The sequence below is a fragment of the Cajanus cajan genome, chromosome 6 (assembly GCF_000230855.2).
Source record: "Cajanus cajan strain Asha chromosome 6, NIPB_CcT2T_4, whole genome shotgun sequence".
Taxonomy (NCBI): Eukaryota; Viridiplantae; Streptophyta; class Magnoliopsida; order Fabales; family Fabaceae; genus Cajanus; species Cajanus cajan.
This window is the reverse complement of record NC_138522.1, coordinates 25,969,902-25,991,845: the sequence shown is the minus strand read 5'-3', so window position 1 is coordinate 25,991,845 and position 21,944 is coordinate 25,969,902.

Sequence of the window (21,944 nt, the reverse complement as noted above, 5' to 3'; positions counted from 1 at the left end):
AGGCAGCACGCCAAATTCCAGAGCAAAATTCAAAGGATAGCTATATGAACCACTAAAAGAAAGTTTAGAAAAATAAGGCGATAGAGAAATAGAAAACGGCCTCCTTTTGAAAATTTGAGCGTGGCCAATGGACTCTATCGATTGACAGGTGATAGATCCCATTTTTCTACCCCAAAAGCATATATAATAATGCCAATTCTGACGCCTGGATGAACAGTTATGGCAGTTCAAAGTTTTCACAGACCAAAGTGATGAAAAAATTTAAAAATCAGAATTGGCTTAAATTTTGTGAGCAACACCCTTAAATGATGAAAAGACAGCACACCAAATTCCATAGCAAAATTCAAAGGATAGCTATATGAACCACTAAAAGAAAGTTCAGAAAAATAAGGCGATAGAGAAATAGAAACGGCCTCTTTTTGAAAATCCGAGCGTGGCCAATGGACTCTTTCGATTGGCAGGTGATAGATCCCATTTTTCTACCCCAAAAGCATATATAATAATGCCAATTCTGAAGCCTGGATGAACAGTTATGGCAGTTCAAAGTTCTCCCAGACCAAAGTGATGAAAAAATTTGAAATTCAGAATTGGCTTAATTTTGTGAGCAACACCCTTAAATGATGAAAAGACAGCACACCAAATTCCAGAGCAAAATTCAAAGGATAGCTATATGAACCACTAAAAGAAAGTTTAGAAAAATAAGGCGATAGAGAAATAGAAAACGGCCTCTTTTTGAAAATTTGAGCGTGGCCAATGGACTCTATCGATTGGCAGGAGATAGATCCCATTTTTCTACCCCAAAAAGCATATATAATAATGCCAATTATGACGCCTGGATCAACAGTTATGGCAGTTCAAAGTTTTCATAGACCAAAGTGATGAAAAAATTTGAAAATCAGAATTGGCATAAATTTTGTGAGCAACACCCTGAAATGATGAAAGGTAGCACACCAAATTCCAGAGAAAAATTCAAAGGATAGCTATATGAACAGTAAAAGAAAGTTTAGAAAAATTACGCGATAGAGAAATAGAAAACAGCCTCTTTTTGAAAATCCGAGCGTGGCCAATGGATTCTGTCGATTGCCAGGTGATAGATCCCATTTTTCTACCCCAAAAGCATATATAATAATGCCAATTCTGACGCCTGGATCAACAGTTATGGCAGTTCAAAGTTTTCACAGACCAAAGTGATGAAAAAATTTGAAAATCAGAATTGGCTTAAATTTTGTGAGCAACACCCCGAAATGATGAAAAGACAGCCCACCAAATTCCAGAGCAAAATTCAAAGGATAGCTATATGAACCACTAAAAGAAAGTTTAGAAAAATAAGGCGATAGAGAAATAGAAAACAGCCTCTTTTTAAAAATCCGAGCGTGGCCAATGGATTCTGTCGATTGCCAGGTGATAGATCCCATTTTTCTACCCCAAAATCATATATAATAATGCAAATTCTGACGCCTGGATCAACAGTTATGGAAGTTCAAAGTTTTCACAGACCAAAGTGATGAAAAAATTTGAAAATCAAAATTGGCTTAAATTTTCTGAGCAACACCCTGAAATGATGAAAAGGCAGCACACCAAATTCCAGAGCAAAATTCAAAGGATAGCTATATGAACCACTAATAGAAAGTTTAGAAAAATAAGGCGATAAGGAAATAGAAAACGACCTCTTTTTGAAAATCTGAGCATGGCCAATGGATTCTGTCGATTGGCAGGTGATAGATCGCATTTTTCGACCCCAAAAGCATATAATAATGCCAATTCTGACGCCTGGATGAACAGTTATGGCAGTTCAAAGTTTTCACACACCATTGTGATGAAAAAATTTAAAAATCAGAATTGGCTTAAATTTTGTGAGAAACACCCTGAAATGATGAAAAGACAGCACACCAAATTCCAGAGCAAAATTCAAAGGATAGCTATATGAACCACTAAAAGAATGTTTAGAAAAATAAGGCGATAGAGAAATAGAAAACGGCCTCTTTTTGAAAATCCGAGCGTGGCCAATGGATTCTGTCGATTGCCAGGTGATAGATCCCATTTTTCTACCCCAAAAGCATATATAATAATGCCAATTCTGACGCCTGGATGAACAGTTATGGCAGTTCAAAGTTCTCCCAGACCAAAGTGATGAAAAAATTTGAAATTCAGAATTGGCTTAATTTTTGTGAGCAACACCCTTAAATGATGAAAAGACAGCACACCAAATTCCAGAGCAAAATTCAAAGGATAGCTATATGAACCACTAAAAGAAAGTTTAGAAAAATAAGGCGATAGAGAAATAGAAAACGGCCTCTTTTTGAAAATTTGAGCGTGGCCAATGGACTCTATCAATTGGCAGGAGATAGATCCCACTTTTCTACCCCAAAAGCATATATAATAATGCCAATTATGACGCCTGGATCAACAGTTATGGCAGTTCAAAGTTTTCATAGACCAATGTGATGAAAAAATTTGAAAATCAGAATTGGCATAAATTTTGTGAGCAACACCCTGAAATGATGAAAGGTAGCACACCAAATTCCAGAGAAAAATTCAAAGGATAGCTATATGAACAGTAAAAGAAAGTTTAGAAAAATAACGCGATAGAGAAATAGAAAACAGCCTCTTTTTGAAAATCCGAGCGTGGCCAATGGATTCTGTCGATTGCCAGGTGATAGATCCCATTTTTCTACCCCAAAAGCATATATAATAATGCCAATTCTGACGCCTGGATCAACAGTTATGGCAGTTCAAAGTTTTCACAGACCAAAGGGATGAAAAAAATTTGAAAATCAAAATTGGCTTAAATTTTGTGAGCAACACCCTGAAATGATGAAAAGGCAGCACGCCAAATTCCAGAGCAAAATTCAAAAAATAGCTATATGAACCACTAAAAGAAAGTTTAGAAAAATAAGGCAATAGAGAAATAGAAAACGGCCTCCTTTCGATAATTTGAGCGTGGCCAATGGACACTATCGATTGGCAGGTGATAGATCCCATTTTTCTACCCCAAAAGCATATATAATAATGCCAATTCTGACGCCTGGATGAATAGTTATGGCAGTTCAAAGTTTTCACAGACAAAAGTGATGAAAAAATTTAAAAATCAGAATTGGCTTAAATTTTGTGAGCAACACCCTGAAATGATGAAAAGACAGCACACCAAATTCCAGAGCAAAATTGAAAGGATAGCTATATGAACCACTAAAAGAATGTTTAGAAAAATAAGGCAATAGAGAAATAGAAAACAACCTCTTTTTTAAAATTCGAGCGTGGCCAATGGATTCTGTCGATTGCCAGGTGATAGATCCCATTTTTCTACCCCAAAAGCATATATAATAATGCCAATTCTGACGCCTGGATCAACAGTTATGGCAGTTCAAAGTTTTCACAGACCAAAGTGATGAAAAAATTTGAAAATCAAAATTGGCTTAAATTTTGTGAGCAACACCCTGAAATGATGAAAAGGCAGCACGCCAAATTCCAGAGCAAAATTCAAAGGATAGCTATATGAACCACTAAAAGAATGTTTAGAAAAATAAGGCGATAGAGAAATAGAAAACAACCTCTTTTTGAAATTCCGAGCGTGGCCAATGGATTCTGTCGATTGCCAGGTGATAGATCCCACTTTAATACCCCAAAAACATATATAATAATGCCAATTATGACGCCTGGATCAACAGTTATGCCAGTTCAAATTTTTCATAGACCAAAGTAATGAAAAAATTTGAAAATCAGAATTGGCATAAATTTTGTGAGCAACACCCTGAAATGATGAAAGGTAGCACAACAAATTCCAGAGAAAAATTCAAAGGATAGCTATATGAACAACTAAAAGAAAGTTTAGAAAAATAAGGCGATAGAGAAATAGAAAACAGCCTCTTTTTGAAAATTCGAGCGTGGCCAATGGACTCTGACGATTGCCAGGTGATAGATCCCATTTTTCTACCCCAAAAGCATATATAATAATGCCAATTCTGACGCCTGGATCAACAGTTATGGCAGTTCAAAGTTTTCACAGACCAAAGTGATGAAAAAATTTGAAAATCAAAATTGGCTTAAATTTTGTGAGCAACACCCTGAAATGATGAAAAGGCAGCACGCCAAATTCCAGAGCAAAATTCAAAGGATAGCTATATGAACCACTAAAAGAAAGTTAAGAAAAATAAGGCGATAGAGAAATAGAAAACGGGCTCTTTTTGAAAATCTGAGCGTGGCCAATGGACTCTTTCGATTGGCAGGTGATAGATCCCATTTTTCTACCCCAAAAGCATATATAATAATGCCAATTCTGACGCCTAGATCATCAGTTATGGCAGTTCAAAGTTTTCACACACCAAAGTGATGAAAAAATTTGAAATTCAGAATTGGCTTAATTTTTGTGAGCAACACCCTTAAATGATGAAAAGACAGCACACCAAATTCCAGAGCAAAATTCAAAGGATAGCTATATGAACCACTAAAAGAATGTTTAGAAAAATAAGGCGATAGAGAAATAGAAAACAACCTCTTTTTGAAAATCCGAGCGTGGCCAATAGATTCTGTCGATTGCCAGGTGATAGATCCCACTTTTCCACCCCAAAAACATATATAATAATGCCAATTATGACGCCTGGATCAACAGTTATGGCAGTTCAAATTTTTCATAGACCAAAGTGATGAAAAAATTTGAAAATCAGAATTGGCATAAATTTTGTGAGCAACACCCTGAAATGATGAAAGGTAGCACACCAAATTATAGAGAAAAATTCAAAGGATAGCTATATGAACCACTAAAAGAAAGTTTAGAAAAATAAGGCGATAGAGAAATAGAAAATAGCCTCTTTTTGAAAATCCGAGCGTGGCCAATGGATTCTGTCGATTGCCAGGTGATAGATCCCATTTTTCTACCCCAAAAACATATATAATAATGCAAATTCTGACGCCTGGATCAACAGTTATGGAAGTTCAAAGTTTTCACAGACCAAAGTGATGAAAAAATTTGAAAATCAAAATTGGCTTAAATTTTCTGAGCAACACCCTGAAATGATGAAAAGGCAGCACGCCAAATTCCAGAGCAAAATTCAAAGGATAGCTATAGAACCACTAAAAGAAAGTTTAGAAAAATAAGGCGATAGAGAAATAGAAAACGGCCTCTTTTTGAAAATCCGAGCGTGGCTATTGGACTCTATCGATTGGCAGGTGATAGATCCCATTTTTCTACCCCAAAAGCATATATAATAATGTCAATTCTGACGCCTGGATCAACAGTTATGGAAGTTCAGAGTTTTCACAGACCAAAGTGATGAAAAAATTTGAAAATCAGAATTGGCTTAAATTTTGTGAGCAACACCCTGAAATGATGAAAAGACAGCACACCAAATTCCAGAGAAAAATTCGAAGGATAGCTATATGAACCACTAAAAGAAAGTTTAGAAAAATAAGGCGATAGAGAAATAGAAAACGACCTCTTTTTGAAAATTTGAGCGTGGCCAATGGACTCTATCGATTGGCAGGTGATAGATCCCATTTTCTACCCCAAAAGCATATATAATAACGCCAATTATGACGCCTAGATCAACAGTTATGGCAGTTCAAAGTTTTCATAGACCAAAGTGATGAAATAATTTTGAAAATCAGAATTGGCTTAAATTTTGTGAGCAACACTCTGAAATGATGAAAAGGCAGCACACCAAATTCTAGAGCAAAATTTAAAGGATAGCTATATGAACCACTAAAAGAAAGTTTAGAAAAATAAGGCGATAGAGAAATAGAAAACGGCCTCTTTTTGAAAATTTGAGTGTGGCCAATGGACTCTATCGATTGGCAGGTGATAGATCCCATTTTTCTACCCCAAAAGCATATATAATAACGCCAATTATGACGCCTAGATCAACAGTTATGGCAGTTCAAAGTTTTCACAGACCAAAGTGATGAAATAATTTGAAAATCAGAATTGGCTTAAATTTTGTGAGCAACACCCTGAAATGATGAAAAGGCAGCACACCAAATTCTAGAGCAAAATTTAAAGGATAGCTATATGAACCACTAAAAGAAAGTTTAGAAAAATAAGGCGATAGAGAAATAGAAAACGGCCTCTTTTTGAAAATTTGAGCGTGGCCAATGGACTCTATCGATCGGCAGGTGATAGATCCCACTTTTCTACCCGAAAAGCATATATAATAATGCCAATTATGACGCCTGGATCAACAGTTATGGCAGTTCAAAGTTTTCATAGACCAAAGTGATGAAAAAATTTGAAAATCAAAATTGGCATAAATTTTGAGAGCAACACCCTGAAATGATGAAAGTTAGCACACCAAATTCCAGAGCGAAATTCAAAGGATAGCTATATGAACCACTAAAAGAAAGTTTAGAAAAATAAGGCGATAGAGAAATAGAAAACACCCTCTTTTTGAAAATTTGAGCGTGGCTAATGGACTCTATCTATTGGCAGGTGATAGATCCAATTTTTCTACCCCAAAAGCATATATAATAACGCCAATTATGACGCCTAGATCAACAGTTATGGCAGTTCAAAGTTTTCATAGACCAAAGTGATGAAATAATTTTGAAAATCAGAATTGGCTTAAATTTTGTGAGCAACACTCTGAAATGATGAAAAGGCAGCACACCAAATTCTAGAGCAAAATTTAAAGGATAGCTATATGAACCACTAAAAGAAAGTTTAGAAAAATAAGGCGATAGAGAAATAGAAAACGGCCTCTTTTTGAAAATTTGAGTGTGGCCAATGGACTCTATCGATTGGCAGGTGATAGATCCCATTTTTCTACCCCAAAAGCATATATAATAACGCCAATTATGACGCCTAGATCAACAGTTATGGCAGTTCAAAGTTTTCACAGACCAAAGTGATGAAATAATTTGAAAATCAGAATTGGCTTAAATTTTGTGAGCAACACCCTGAAATGATGAAAAGGCAGCACACCAAATTCTAGAGCAAAATTTAAAGGATAGCTATATGAACCACTAAAAGAAAGTTTAGAAAAATAAGGCGATAGAGAAATAGAAAACGGCCTCTTTTTGAAAATTTGAGCGTGGCCAATGGACTCTATCGATCGGCAGGTGATAGATCCCACTTTTCTACCCGAAAAGCATATATAATAATGCCAATTATGACGCCTGGATCAACAGTTATGGCAGTTCAAAGTTTTCATAGACCAAAGTGATGAAAAAATTTGAAAATCAGAATTGGCATAAATTTTGAGAGCAACACCCTGAAATGATGAAAGTTAGCACACCAAATTCCAGAGCGAAATTCAAAGGATAGCTATATGAACCACTAAAAGAAAGTTTAGAAAAATAAGGCGATAGAGAAATAGAAAATACCCTCTTTTTGAAAATTTGAGCGTGGCTAATGGACTCTATCTATTGGCAGGTGATAGATCCAATTTTTCTACCCCAAAAGCATATATAATAATGCCAATTAAGACGCCTAGATCAACAGTTATGGCAGTTCAAAGTTTTCATAGACCAAAGTGATGAAAAAATTTGAAAATCAGAATTGGCTTAAATTTTGTGAGCAACACCCTGAAATGATGAAAGGCAGCACACCAAATTCCAGAGCAGAATTCAAAGGATAGCTATATTAACCACTAATAGAAAGTTTAGAAAAATAAGGCGATAGGGAAATAGAAAACGGCCTCTTTTTGAAAATCCGAGCGTAGCCAATGGATTCTGTCGATTGGTAGGTGATAGATCTCATTTTTCTACCCCAAAAGCATATATAATAATGCCAATTCTGACGCCTGGATGAACAGTTATGGCAGTTCAAAGTTTTCACAGACCAAAGTGATGAAAAAATTTAAAAATCAGAATTGGCTTAAATTTTGTGAGCAACACCCTGAAATGATGAAAAGACAGCACACCAAATTCCATAGCAAAATTCAAAGGATAGCTATATGAACCACTAAAAGAATGTTTAGAAAAATAAGGCGATAGAGAAATAGAAAAAGGCCTCTTTTTGAAAATTTGAGCGTGGCCAATGGACTCTATCGATTGGCAGGTGATAGATCCCATTTTTCTACCCCAAAAGCATATATAATAATGCCAATTATGACGCCTGGATCAACAGTTATGGAAGTTCAAAGTTTTCATAGACCAAAGTGATGAAAAAATTTGAAAATCAGAATTGGCATAAATTTTGTGAGCAACACCCAGAAATCATGAAAGGTAGCACACCAAATTCCATAGCAAAATTCAAAGGATAGCTATATGAACCACTAAAAGAAAGTTTAGAAAGATAAGGCGATAGAGAAATAGAAAACGGCCTCTTTTTGAAAATCCGAGCGTGGCTAATGGACTCTATCGATTGGCAGGTGATAGATCCCATTTTTCTACCCCAAAAGCATATATAATAATGCCAATTCTGACACCTGGATCAACAGTTATGGCAATTCAATGTTTTTACAGACCAAACTGATGAAAAAATTTGAAAATCAGAATTGGCTTAAATTTTGTGAGCAACACCCTGAAATGATGAAAAGGCAGCACACCAAATTCCAGAGAAAAATTCAAAGGATAGCTACATGAACCACTCATAGAAAGTTTAGAAAAATAAGGCGATAGGGAAATACAAAACGGCCTCTTTTTGAAAATACGAGCGTGGCCAATGGTCTCTGTCGATTGGCAGGTGATAGATCTGATTTTTGTACCCCAAAAGCATATATAATAATGCCAATTCTGACGCCTGGATCAACAGTTATGGCAGTTCAAAGTTTTCATAGACCAAAGTGATGAAAAAATTTGAAAATCAGAATTGGCATAAATTTTGAGAGCAACACCCTGAAATGATGAAAGGTAGCACACCAAATTCCAGAGCGAAATTCAAAGGATAGCTATATGAACCACTAAAAGAAAGTTTAGAAAAATAAGGCGATAGAGAAATAGAAAACGGCCTCTTTTTGAAAATTTGAGTGTGGCTAATGGACTCTATCGATTGGCAGGTGATAGATCCAATTTTTCTACCCCAAAAGCATATATAATAATGCCAATTAAGACGCCTAGATCAAAAGTTATGGCAGTTCAAAGTTTTCATAGACCAAAGTGATCAAAAAATTTGAAAATCAGAATTGGCTTAAATTTTGTGAGCAACACCCTGAAATGATGAAAGGCAGCACACCAAATTCCAGAGCAGAATTCAAAGGATAGCTATATTAACCACTAATAGAAAGTTTAGAAAAATAAGGCGATAGGGAAATAGAAAACGACCTCTTTTTGAAAATCCGAGCGTAGCCAATGGATTCTGTCGATTGGCAGGTGATAGATCTCATTTTTCTACCCCAAAAGCATATATAATAATGCCAATTCTGACGCCTGGATGAACAGTTATGGCAGTTCAAAGTTTTCACAGACCAAAGTGATGAAAAAATTTAAAAATCAGAATTGGCTTAAATTTTGTGAGCAACACCCTGAAATGAATAAAAGACAGCACACCAAATTCCAGAGCAAAATTCAAAGGATAGCTATATGAACCAATAAAAGAATGTTTAGAAAAATAAGGCGATAGAGAAATAGAAAACGGCCTCTTTTTGAAAATTTGAGCGTGGCCAATGGACTCTATCGATTGGCAGGTGATAGATCCCATTTTTCTACCCCAAAAGCATATATAATAATGCCAATTATGACGCCTGGATCAACAGTTATGGAAGTTCAAAGTTTTCATAGACCAAAGTGATGAAAAAATTTGAAAATCAGAATTGGCATAAATTTTGTGAGCAACACCCAGAAATGATGAAAGGTAGCACACCAAATTCCAGAGCAAAATTCAAAGGATAGCTTTATGAACCACTAAAAGAAAGTTTAGAAAAATAAGGCGATAGAGAAATAGAAAACGGCCTCTTTTTGAAAATCCGAGCGTGGCTAATGGACTCTATCGATTGGCAGGTGATAGATCCCATTTTTCTACCCCAAAAGCATATATAATAATGCCAATTCTGACGCCTGGATCAACAGTTATGGCAATTCAATGTTTTCACAGACCAAACTGATGAAAAAATTTGAAAATCAGAATTGGCTTAAATTTTGTGAGCAACACCCTGAAATGATGAAAAGGCAGCACACCAAATTCCAGAGAAAAATTCAAAGGATAGCTACATGAACCACTAATAGAAAGTTTAGAAAAATAAGGCGATAGGGAAATACAAAACGGCCTCTTTTTGAAACTACGAGCGTGGCCAATGGACTCTGTCGATTGGCAGGTGATAGATCCGATTTTTCTACCCCAAAAGCATATATAATAATGCCAATTCTGACGCCTGGATCAACAGTTATGGCAGTTCAAAGTATTCACAGACGAAAGTGATGAAATAATTTGAAAATCAGAATTGGCTTAAATTTTGTGAGCAACACCCTGAAATGATGAAAAGGCAGCACACCAAATTCTAGAGCAAAATTCTAAGGATAGCTATATGAACTACTAAAAGAAAGTTTGGAAAAATAAGGCGATAGAGAAATAGAAAACGGCCTCTTTTTGAAAATTCGAGCGTGGCCAATGGACTCTGTCGATTGGCAGGTGAAAGATCCCATTTTTCTACCCCAAAAGCGTATATAATAATGCCAATTCTGACGCCTGGATCAACAGTTATGGCAGTTCAAAGTTTTCACAGGCCAAAGTGATGAAAAAATTTGAAAATCAGAATTGGCTTAAATTTTGTGAGCAACACCCTGAAATGATGAAAAGGCAGCACACCAAATTCCGGAGAAAAATTCAAAGGATAACTATATGAACAACTAAAAGAATGTTTAGAAAAATAAGGCGATAGAGAAATAGAAAATGGCATCTTTTTGAAAATCCGAGTGTGGCCAATGGACTCTGTCGATTGGCAGGTGATAGATCCCATTTTTTCTGCCCCAAAACCATATATAATAATGCCAATTCTGACGCCTGGATCAACAGCTATGGCAGTTCAAAGTTTTCACACACCAAAGTGATGAAAAAATTTGAAAATTAGAATTGGCTTAAATTTTGTGAGCAACACCCTGAAATGATGAAAAGATAGCACACCAAATTCCAGAGCAAAATTCAAAGGATAGCTATATGTACCACTAAAAGAAAGTTTAGAAAAATAAGGCGATAGAGAAATAGAAAACGGCCTCTTTTTGAAAATTTGAGCCTGGCCAATGGACTCTGTCGATTGGAAGGTGATAGATCCCATTTTTCTACCCCAAAAGCATATATAATAATGCCAAATATGGCGCCTGGATCAACAGTTATGGCAGTTCAAAGTTTTCATAGACCAAAGTGATGAAAAAAATTGAAAATCAGAATTGGCATAAATTTTGTGAGCAACACCCTGAAATGATGAAAAGACAGCACGCCAAATTCCAGAGCAAAATTCAAAGGATAGCTATATGAACCACTAAAAGAAAGTTTAGAACTATAAGGCGATAGAGAAATAGAAGGTCTCTTTCTGAAAATTCGAGCGTGGCTAATGGACTTTGTCGATTGGCAGGTGATAGATCGTATTTTTCTACCCCAAAAGCATATATAATAATGCCAATTCTGACGCTTGGATCAACAGTCATGGCAGTTCAAAGTTTTCACAGATCAAAGTGATGAAAAAATTTGAAAATCAGAATTGGCTTAAATTTTGTGAGCAACACCCTGAAATCATGAAAAGGCAGCACACCAAATTCCAGAGCAGAATTCAAAGGTGTAGACTCCTAAAATTGTCCGGGTCGGAAATAAAGCTAGAAGGCTCTCAAAGACTGAAGGAAGATCAGCCAGAAGGACTCCTGGAAGGCTCTAGGAGGGTTCTCTGTAGGTCTAGAGGTCTTAGGATAGCAAAAATAAGAAAAGTGGGAGGAATGAAGCTCAATACGGCCTCCCAGAGGTTCACTACGGCCGTATTGAGTATTTTGAACTGCAATACGGCCGCGGCGAACTTAGTACGCCCGTATTGAAGTCTTTGAACTTCAATACGGCCGTACTGAATTCAATACGGCCGTATTGAAGTTCAAAAACTTCAATACGCCCGTATTGACCCCAGGGGCCGTACTGCGCCTCATTCCTATAAATATGACGTCAATTTGACGTCATTTGACACTTTGACACTGAGTTTTAACCCTCTTCTTGAGTATTCTGGGTTTTTTTGAGCAGTGCTCTGCCTAGAAATCACTCGGAGAGTTGATCCGACAAAGTTCTCGAGTTCTGAGCTTTTTGCTTGAGTCTCGAACTGAGTCGAAGGGAAATCCTCCGGATTTCCATAGTTAAAATTTTCTAGGAGGGAGCGAGCGGGCTTGTAGAGCGAGGGAACGCCAAAAAGCTTCCCAGTTTTACTTGAATATAAAAGCACGCTTCAAAGGTTTCTTCTTAAGACCTTCCTTTTACTGCTTTCTGTGTGTGTATTTAACTATCATCATGTAGATAGTTAAGTTATAATTGTTTAGAATAAATAGGGGTAATTTAGTAATTTCGCACTATTATTTTTAGAAATAATCTGTCATAGGGAACCCGAAAGGGGCGCTGTGGGGTGCTAACACCTTCCCCACGCGTAACCGACTCCCTTACCCGACTCTGGTTGTCATGGCCGAAGTCGATTTTTGAATCGATTGCCTTAAACTTCTTTTTCCAATGTTTTGAGTAAAACATTGGTGGCGACTCCATGAACCCTTTTACTACGAAAACCACTAATCCATGGAGGGTCCCGCTTGGGATTAACATGGATTGGTGAGACATTTAATAAATAAATTGGATAAGATCGACAAGGTCTCAGTTTGAGAACAAGTCGTTCTAATAATCCAATACATTTTCAAAACTAAAATAAAAGCGAGCTCGACCGTCTTCGCGACCGCCGAGGCCCGTTTGGGCCGGTGGCGACAGATGGCGACTCCGCTGGGGAAGCCTCGAGAGTCAGTCCCATTTAGTGACAGATTATTTTTAACAAATAATAGTTAAATATACTTTATTACCCCTCACTTGTATGATAACATGTTTATCTATTTGGCTTTAATAACTGTTGTATTTTTAAATTTACGCAATTGTTTGAAATAAAAACTGCACACAAACCTTTGCACACAACAGTTCCCTCTATACCCGGGGGCATGAGTGATTAACCATAGGGAGTGGATGTTAGTACGGCCGGTTGTCGAATGGGTCTATAGGTGCCCGTAGACCGTTGTCGGAAAACATCACTCAAGGTGATAACCATGAACTTGAGTCCGACGGTGCGTTGGAGCTTTCCATCGACCTACGATGAGAGGAATTGGGTCCCTATAATGGGGGCACCTTGGGGGCCTTGGACTGGTGAGAACAGTTAGAACCACCTTGAATATGCACCATTTCTGCAGGATACCCCTACCTCGTGATTCGCTCGTGACTGTTCGTGGATGAGTGAATTGTTTGTGTAAATGCTTATGTGCAATTGTTTGTGCATTAATAATAAACCTCGTGATAAGGTCTAAAGAATAATCCCCATGCATGAAAATACCATGACATAAGAGGAAAGACCATGTGTGGAAATATAATAAAAGTGAGGAGCATGTACATCATTACCAATAAGACCTCATGCATCCTCATCAATTATTCATTTTAGGATCACCAATACCCTCTCGATGTGAGTAAAAGGGACCCATGACTATTGAGATCCTCCGTTGGGGAGAGATCATAGGCTAGGGAGGGTGATAAACCTTCATCTTAAAAAGGCAGCGCCTTAAAGATGGAGTCTTATCAAGCTCACATCGAGAGTGTATTCATACCATGAATAAACTAATTAGAATAAAACATTCATTTTAGAAAGTGGCTGGTCATCTCTCTGTCCTCACACGCGCGCAGAAAATCAAGAAGATGGAAGCGCTGGAGGACCAAAATAAGAAGCTTACAGCCGAGCTCTCACAGCTCAAAGAACAAATGGCGCAAATGATGGAATTCATGCGTCACCATAATGTACATGGGTCTCACCACAGTGACCATGAGTCCCATCATCATGAGGAGGAGGAACATGAGGAAGAACCTCCACGAGCTGTACCCCTTGGGGCGGGGATCATGATTAAAGAGCCCGAGGTTTCAAAGGAACAATTCCACGCCCTAGAGGATCGGCTAAGGGCTATGGAGGGGCATGATTTTGACATCAAAGATGCCGCCGACATGTGCTTGGTGAGGGACATCCAATTCCCTCCCAAATTTAAAGTGCCAGATTTCCCAAAATATGTGGGATCGACTTGCCCTAAGAGTCATCTCACCATGTACTGTCGCAAAATGGCTGCATATGCCACAAATGAAAAGCTCTTGATCCATTGCTTCCAAGAGAGCTTAGCCGATACTGCGCTCAATTGGTATATGCAGCTAGATGGAAATCTAGTACATACATGGAGGCAGTTGGCCGACGCCTTTCTCAAGCGCTATAAATACAACATCGACCTAACACCCGATAGGTCAGATCTTCAAGCCTTGAGTAAGAAAAGTGACGAATCTTTCAAGGCGTACGTCCAACGATGGAGGGAGTTGGCGGCACAGATAGAGCCCCCGCTGTCGGATAAGGAGACGGTGTCCTTATTCATCAACTCGTTGACTGGTCCCTATTACGATAAAATGATAGGGAACACAACGACACTCTTCTCGGACATCATCACCATTGGGGAGAGAGTGGAACAAGGACTTAAAAGTGGGAAGCTGGCTAAGCCTTCCCAATCATATGAAGCTAAGAAGACCTTCGGGAAGAAGAAAGAGGGAGGAGTCAATGCTATAACCATACCCTCGGCTACTTTCACTTCGAAGTCGGGAAGATCGCAATTCACCCCTGTGAAGAAGTTTGATAAACTTCCGACCACTTATAGCGATCTCCTGCCGAAGCTAGTAGAAGCCAAACTTCTAGCTCATGTTCCACCAAGGAAGATCGATCCACCTTACCCCGATTGGTACAAGCCACAAGACAAATGTTTATACCATTCGGGGGCACCAGGGCATTCAACAGAGAAATGCCTAGCTCTCAAATACAAGGTCCAAAACCTTATTGATGCCGGGTGGGTCACCTTCGATTTGACAGCGCCCGACGTGAGCAAGAATCCTCTGCCAAAGCAGGAGTAGAGAGAAGAACAAGCCACGATAGGGCCCCTTCATTTTTCTCTTTTAGGGACTCATGATCAGTACCCGAGATCATGAGAACCTTTTCATGTAAATAAAGGGTTTTTGTACAGTTTTAATACATATCAATAAAGAGGCATTTTTCGCACATTACTCTCTTTTTTGTTCTTTTCTCTCTTTCCTCATTGACATTAATAATTCTAAACCTAAACAGAACCAATAAAATAATTATGTCTGTAATTGTTCGCTCTGACCGGGATCCGAAGGTGAATGGGTTGAGTTGGACAGTGATGAGGAGACCATTTCTCCGGATCTGCAAAGACTGCTAGAACGAGAAGCTCGCATACTCCAACTCATCAAGAGAAATTGGAGACTGTGAATTTGGGGCATGGCCGAGAGATATAAGAGGTCAACATTGGGACCCATATCAGTGATGAAATAAGGACACATGTTTCCACTATGATTATAATAAAATCATTCTTCATTGCTTCTTTTCTTGCTTATAATAAAATTCTAAACCACATCATTTTTAACCCTGTCTGAATAAACATGAATGAGGTTAAAATCATCTTAATAATAATAAACCCGCATCATTCTTTATGTGGAAGTGTGTGTGACAACTTGGAGCACCTTCCCTTGGCCTCGACAAGTGCCATCATGGATAAAAATAAATCCTTTAAAATAAAAGAAGCTCGGCAGAAAACTCAAAAAGGGGACTGCGCAAAAATAAGAGCAAAATACCCGCTAGGAATCCCACGAAAGGGTGACCTAGGCAAAAGTTAGGGTTACAAAAATAAACAAAAACAAAGGTCCGCTAAAACGCCACAAAAGGGTGTTTTAGGCAAAAATAAGGACAATCAAAAAACAAAAATAAATCCATGATGGTACCATGAACCGAATTCAAAAAGAAAGGTTCAAGGGAAGCTATCCAAGTTGTCGAATCACAACACGACTTTTTAACTTCATAAGTGTTTAATCAAACAAGCCTAAACACATAAGCCTACCTTGGCCATCCATTCTTACAAAAACCATTTTTGAAAAATAAATCCCCTCTAAAACACAAACTTCAGAACAAAAAATATCTTTCCTTTCTTTTCTCTCTTGTCCCAAACGATTTTAGAATAATCTAGTGGAAGCATGGAGAAATAAATCATCACTGATAATGGATCTAATCTGAACAACAAAATGGTGGAAGAATTGTGCTAAGAATTCAAGATCCAACACCATAACTCTTCCCCATATCGGCCAAAGATGAATGGGGCAGTCGAGGCAACCAATAAGAACATCAAGAAAATAGTGCAAAAGATGGTTGTCTCATTTAAAGACTGGCACGAGATGTTACCCTTCGCTTTCCATGGTTATAGGACTTCTGTACGCACATCTACAAGAGCTACTCCATTCTCCCTCGTCTATGGGATGGAGGCAGTGCTACCCGTCGAAGTCGAAATACCTTCCCTAAGGGTAATCATGGAAGCAAAACTTTCCGAAGCAGAATGGGTTCAAAGCCGGTATGACCAGTTGAACCTCATTGAAGAAAAACGGCTGAACGCCATATGCCATGGTCAAGCCTATCAGAGGAAGATCAAAAAGGCTTTTGACAAGAAAGTCCACCCTCGAGTCTACCATGAGGGAGAGTTGGTAATGAAGAAATTGCTACCAACTCGAAAGGACAAAACCGGAAAGTGGGCCCCAAATCACGGAGGACCATACGTGGTAAAACGAGCCTTCTCAGGAGGAGCATTGATCCTCACAGACATGGATGGAAAAGAACTTCGATACCCAGTCAACGCTGACGTGGTAAAGAAGTACTATGCTTGAAGACGTTGCTTGCATAGGCCCGCTAGGATGAAAACCCAAAAAGGGCGTCCTAGGCAAAAGTTAGGGCAAAACAAAAAGCCCGCCAGTACAAGGGTACTAGGCAAAACAAAGGCAAAATTATCCCCGCTAGGATACGTCCTAGGCAAAAGTTAGGGGCAAAAGAATAAGATGTAAAAGCAAAACAAGCAACGGTCACTTGAATCGAAAACCGAAAGGCGGTTCAAGTGATTATCTTCTAGAAGCGAGAGCGTCTTGCAGCATCTACACTCCTGGCCCATGCATCTCACCCGAAGCGATTAGGGGAACGGGAAGAGCAACAATTACAGATATAATTGTTTAAGCCAAAAATGTATATAGCCTACCCTGGCCAGCCATTCTTCAGAAATTCCTTCTGTATATCTTTCTGTAAAAACACTTGTGAATATTAATAAAATATCTATTCATTTCTTTTCTCTCTTGACCATGTGATTATGCCTCTAAATTGGTATTTCTAAAAAAAAAATTGTATGAAATTCCTTAATAATCGGTCAATAAAGAAAATTCGAGGGGTTCCTATAAAATCCATAATCTCCTGCATAAAAGGCTCACAAAAATATTCCCTCACGTCGATGACAGAAATTCCTCCAAGAAAAGGAGGATAGGGAGAGCCATTCATTTTTCTAAAAACATTAAATAATAAAACTTGCATTTGTGCATCACACACATTAGTTGCACATTCAAAGACCTTATCATGAGGCAATTGCATAAAATAGAAAAAATAGAAAATTGCTTGTGTATGACAGCAGTCAACAAAAGCCGAAAACGAAAAAAGGCAAGGATACAAACAATACTCCTCAGTTTGTACAGAATAATTGAGCCTGGAGAGGCTTGCTGAAAAAATACTTCCTCAGAATAATTAAGCCTGGAGAGGCTTGCAGAAACAATACTCTCTCACCATACAGAATAACCGAGCCTGGAGAGGCTTGCCGAAATAATACTCTCTCAGAAATAACTGAGCCTGGAGAGGCTCGCCGAAATAATACTCTCACAGAATAATTGAGCCTGGAGAGGCTCGCCGAAATAATACTCTCTCAGAATAACTGAGCCTGAAGAGGCTTGCCAAAATAATACTCCTCAGAGACACTTCTGTACAGAAAAAGCCGAAATCAACCAAAAAAGGCAAAAACACAGAAAAAGCCAAAATCAACAAAAAAGGCAAAAACACAGAAAAAGCCAAAATCAACAAAAAGGCAAAATACAGAAAATCCAACAAATTATACAGAATAACTGAGCCTGGAGAGGCTTGCCAAAATAATACTCTCCAAAAAGACATCTCAGCTTGCATTCTTGGGCTGAACAAAAAAAAACAATTCATCATGCAGAATAACTGAGCCTGGAGAGGCTTGCCGAAACAATACTCCCACAGAATAATTGAGCCTGGAGAGGCTCGCCGAAATAATACTCTCTCAGAATAATTGAGCCTGGAGAGGCTCGCCGAAATAATACTCCCCAGAGATATCTCAGCTTCCACTCACGGGCCAAATTCCCCAGTGAAAGCTATCAAAGCGAGATCAGCAAAATTCCCCAACGGAAGCATGATCCAAACAAAATATCCAAGTCAAAGGACTTAGACTTCCTCAGTGGAAGATAGCTTTCCAACTCAAACGAAGAGTGAAGCTAAGCCTGAAAAGGCTTTCTAAATAATACTCTGGGATACATAAGATCCCCAAATCCCCAGTCGCCTACTCAAGAGGCATTCCTACAAAAAGAAAAAAAAATCAAAAGATCAATAATCATTCCCCAAGTGGAATCCGGCTCTTGGCCAAACATCAAGCATCAAGATGATCTGCCTAACAGAAGAGGCTAATCACAATCAATGACAAAATCCCCCAGCGGATAACAGCCTACACAGAGGCGACAAAACCAGAAAAACAAAAAGAGTCACCCGAATAAGGATAACCAGGATACTCCACCATCGTCGAAAAGACGTCAGCCAATCATAAGGCACCGCTCATCTCAGAAAGAGCATCTTCGTGTCTACACCCCAGGGAAACAGAAATTCCTCAATGGGCACCAACTATGCAAAGGAAAGTTGGGACACAAGAACCTATGAGTAACTGCACATCCCCTAGACGGATCCCTGCGTCATCCAGCCCTCAGTGGCACAAAAATCAAAAACAATCGTCAAAGCAGCATCGTGGACTGTGGAGACAAAATCAAAATCAACATCCAGAACCCTCAGTGGATAACAGCCTACACAGAGGCTACAAAAATTAGAAAAATCAAAGAGAGACACCCGAATAAGGATAACCGGGATACTCCACTTACGTCAAAAGGACGTCAGCCAAACATAAGGCATCGCTCAAATCAAGAAGAGCATCTGTGTCTACACCCCAAGGAGTCAGAAATTCCCCATGGGTACCAACTATGCAAATGCAAGTTGGGGCACAAGAACCTATGAATGAATGCACATCCCCTAGACGGATCCCTGCGTTATCCAGCCCTCAGTGGCACAAAATCAGAAAAACGTTGAAGCAGCATAGTGGACTGTGGAGACAAAAAAATCATCTCAGATCCCTGGAGAGGGTAAACTCGCATTGCCGAAATGATCAGAAGACACGGACGCAGACCCTGGAGAAGGCAAACTCAGTTGCCTAGGTCGTCAGAGACCAAACAAAGTCTGGAGAGACGGTACTCAAACAAAGTCTGGAGAGACGGTACTCAAACAAAGTCTGGAGAGACGGTACTCAAACAAAGTCTGGAGAGACGGTACTCAAACAAGGTCTGGAGAGACGGTACTCAAACAAGGTCTGGAGAGACGGTACTCAAAGAAAGTCTGGAGAGACGGTACTCAAAGAAAGTCTGGAGAGACGGTACTCAAAGAAAGTCTGGAGAGACGATACTCAAAGTCTGGAGAGACGATACTCAAAGTCTGGAGAGACGGTACTCAAAAGTCTGGAGAGACGGTACTCAAAGTCTGGAGAGACAGTACTCAAAGTCTGGAGAGACGGTACTCAGAGTCTGGAGAGACGGTACTCAAGGTCTGGAGAGACAGTACTCAACCATCAGCGTCGTCAGAGGCACGTTGGTGTTCAGCTTCCGGCTCCGGCGTCGAGTGAAGTTGACCCTGGAGAGGGTAAACTTAGCTACCGAGGTTGTCAGAAGCGCCGAGGTATGCAAACAACCTGGAGAGGCTACTCAACAATTTTCCACCGGAAGACGCTACAAGTCAGAAGGTTGGCACATCACCCGGACAATTGGGTCAACTCCTTTACTTGTCAGCCGGTACACCAAAAGGCCGTCCGACTAAGTAAAGGGGGGGCAGCTGTAGACCCCTAAAATTGTCCGGGTCGGAAATAAAGCTAGAAGGCTCTCAAAGACTGAAGGAAGATCAGCCAGAAGGACTCCTGGAAGGCCCTAGGAGGGTTCTCTGTAGGTCTAGAGGTCTTAGGATAGCAAAAATAAGAAAAGTGGGAGGAATGAAGCTCAATACGGCCTCCCAGAGGTTCACTACGGCCGTATTGAGTATTTTGAACTGCAATACGGCCGCGGCGAACTCAGTACGCCCGTATTGAAGTCTTTGAACTTCAATACGGCCGTACTGAATTCAATACGGCCGTATTGAAGTTCAAAAACTTCAATACGCCCGTATTGACCCCAGGGGCCGTACTGCGCCTCATTCCTATAAATATGACGTCAATTTGACGTCATTTGACACTTTGACACTGAGTTTTAACCCTCTTCTTGAGTATTCTGGGTTTTTTTGAGCAGTGCTCTGCCTAGAAATCACTCGGAGAGTTGATCCGACAAAGTTCTCGAGTTCTGAGCTTTTTGCTTGAGTCTCGAACTGAGTCGAAGGGAAATCCTCCGGATTTCCATAGTTAAAATTTTCTAGGAGGGAGCGAGCGGGCTTGTAGAGCGAGGGAACGCCAAAAAGCTTCCCAGTTTTACTTGAATATAAAAGCACGCTTCAAAGGTTTCTTCTTAAGACCTTCCTTTTACTGCTTTCTGTGTGTATATTTAACTATCATCATGTAGATAGTTAAGTTATAATTGTTTAGAATAAATAGGGGTAATTTAGTAATTTCGCACTATTATTTTTAGAAATAATCTGTCATAGGGAACCCGAAAGGGGCGCTGTGGGGTGCTAACACCTTCCCCACGCGTAACCGACTCCCTTACCCGACTCTGGTTGTCATGGCCGAAGTCGATTTTTGAATCGATTGCCTTAAACTTCTTTTTCCAATGTTTTGAGTAAAACATTGGTGGCGACTCCATGAACCCTTTTACTACGAAAACCACTAATCCATGGAGGGTCCCGCTTGGGATTAACATGGATTGGTGAGACATTTAATAAATAAATTGGATAAGATCGACAAGGTCTCAGTTTGAGAACAAGTCGTTCTAATAATCCAATACATTTTCAAAACTAAAATAAAAGCGAGCTCGACCGTCTTCGCGACCGCCGAGGAACCAAGATCCTTCTCGACGTTCTTTAAGCCAGATCTTTAGGAAGGCCGGTTCACAAGCGTCAAGGCCGGTCGTCGTCATCAAGTGCTCTTCTCCTTCCGATAGGGATGTATAGACCTGATGACTGTTAGAGATTACTCCTCGGGGACAGCCCGACCCCCGAGCCTCGATAGGGCACATGTTTCCGCTTGAATTATAATAAAATCATTCTTTATTATTTCTTATTGCTTCTTTTCTTGCTTGCAATAAATTTCTAGACCACATTATTTTTAAACCCTGTTTGAATAAGCATGAATAAAGTTAAAATCGTCTTAATAACAATAAACCCGCATCATTTTTATGTGGAAGTGTGTGACAACTTGGAGCACCATTCCTTGGCCTCGACAAATGCCATCATGGATAAAAAAGAATTCCTTTAAGAACAAAAATCATAAAAAAAAAAAAAAAAAAAAAGCTCGGCAGGAAACCCAAAAAGGGGGCTGCGCAAAAATAAGAGCAAAGAACCCGCTAGGAATCCCACGAAAGGGTGACCTAGGCAAAAGTTAGGGTTGCAAAAATGAACAAAAACAAAGGTCCGCTGAGACACCACAAAAGGGTGTTTTAGGCAAAAAATAAGGACAATCAAAAAAGCAAAAGAAATCCATGATGGTACCATGAGCCGAATTCAAAAAGA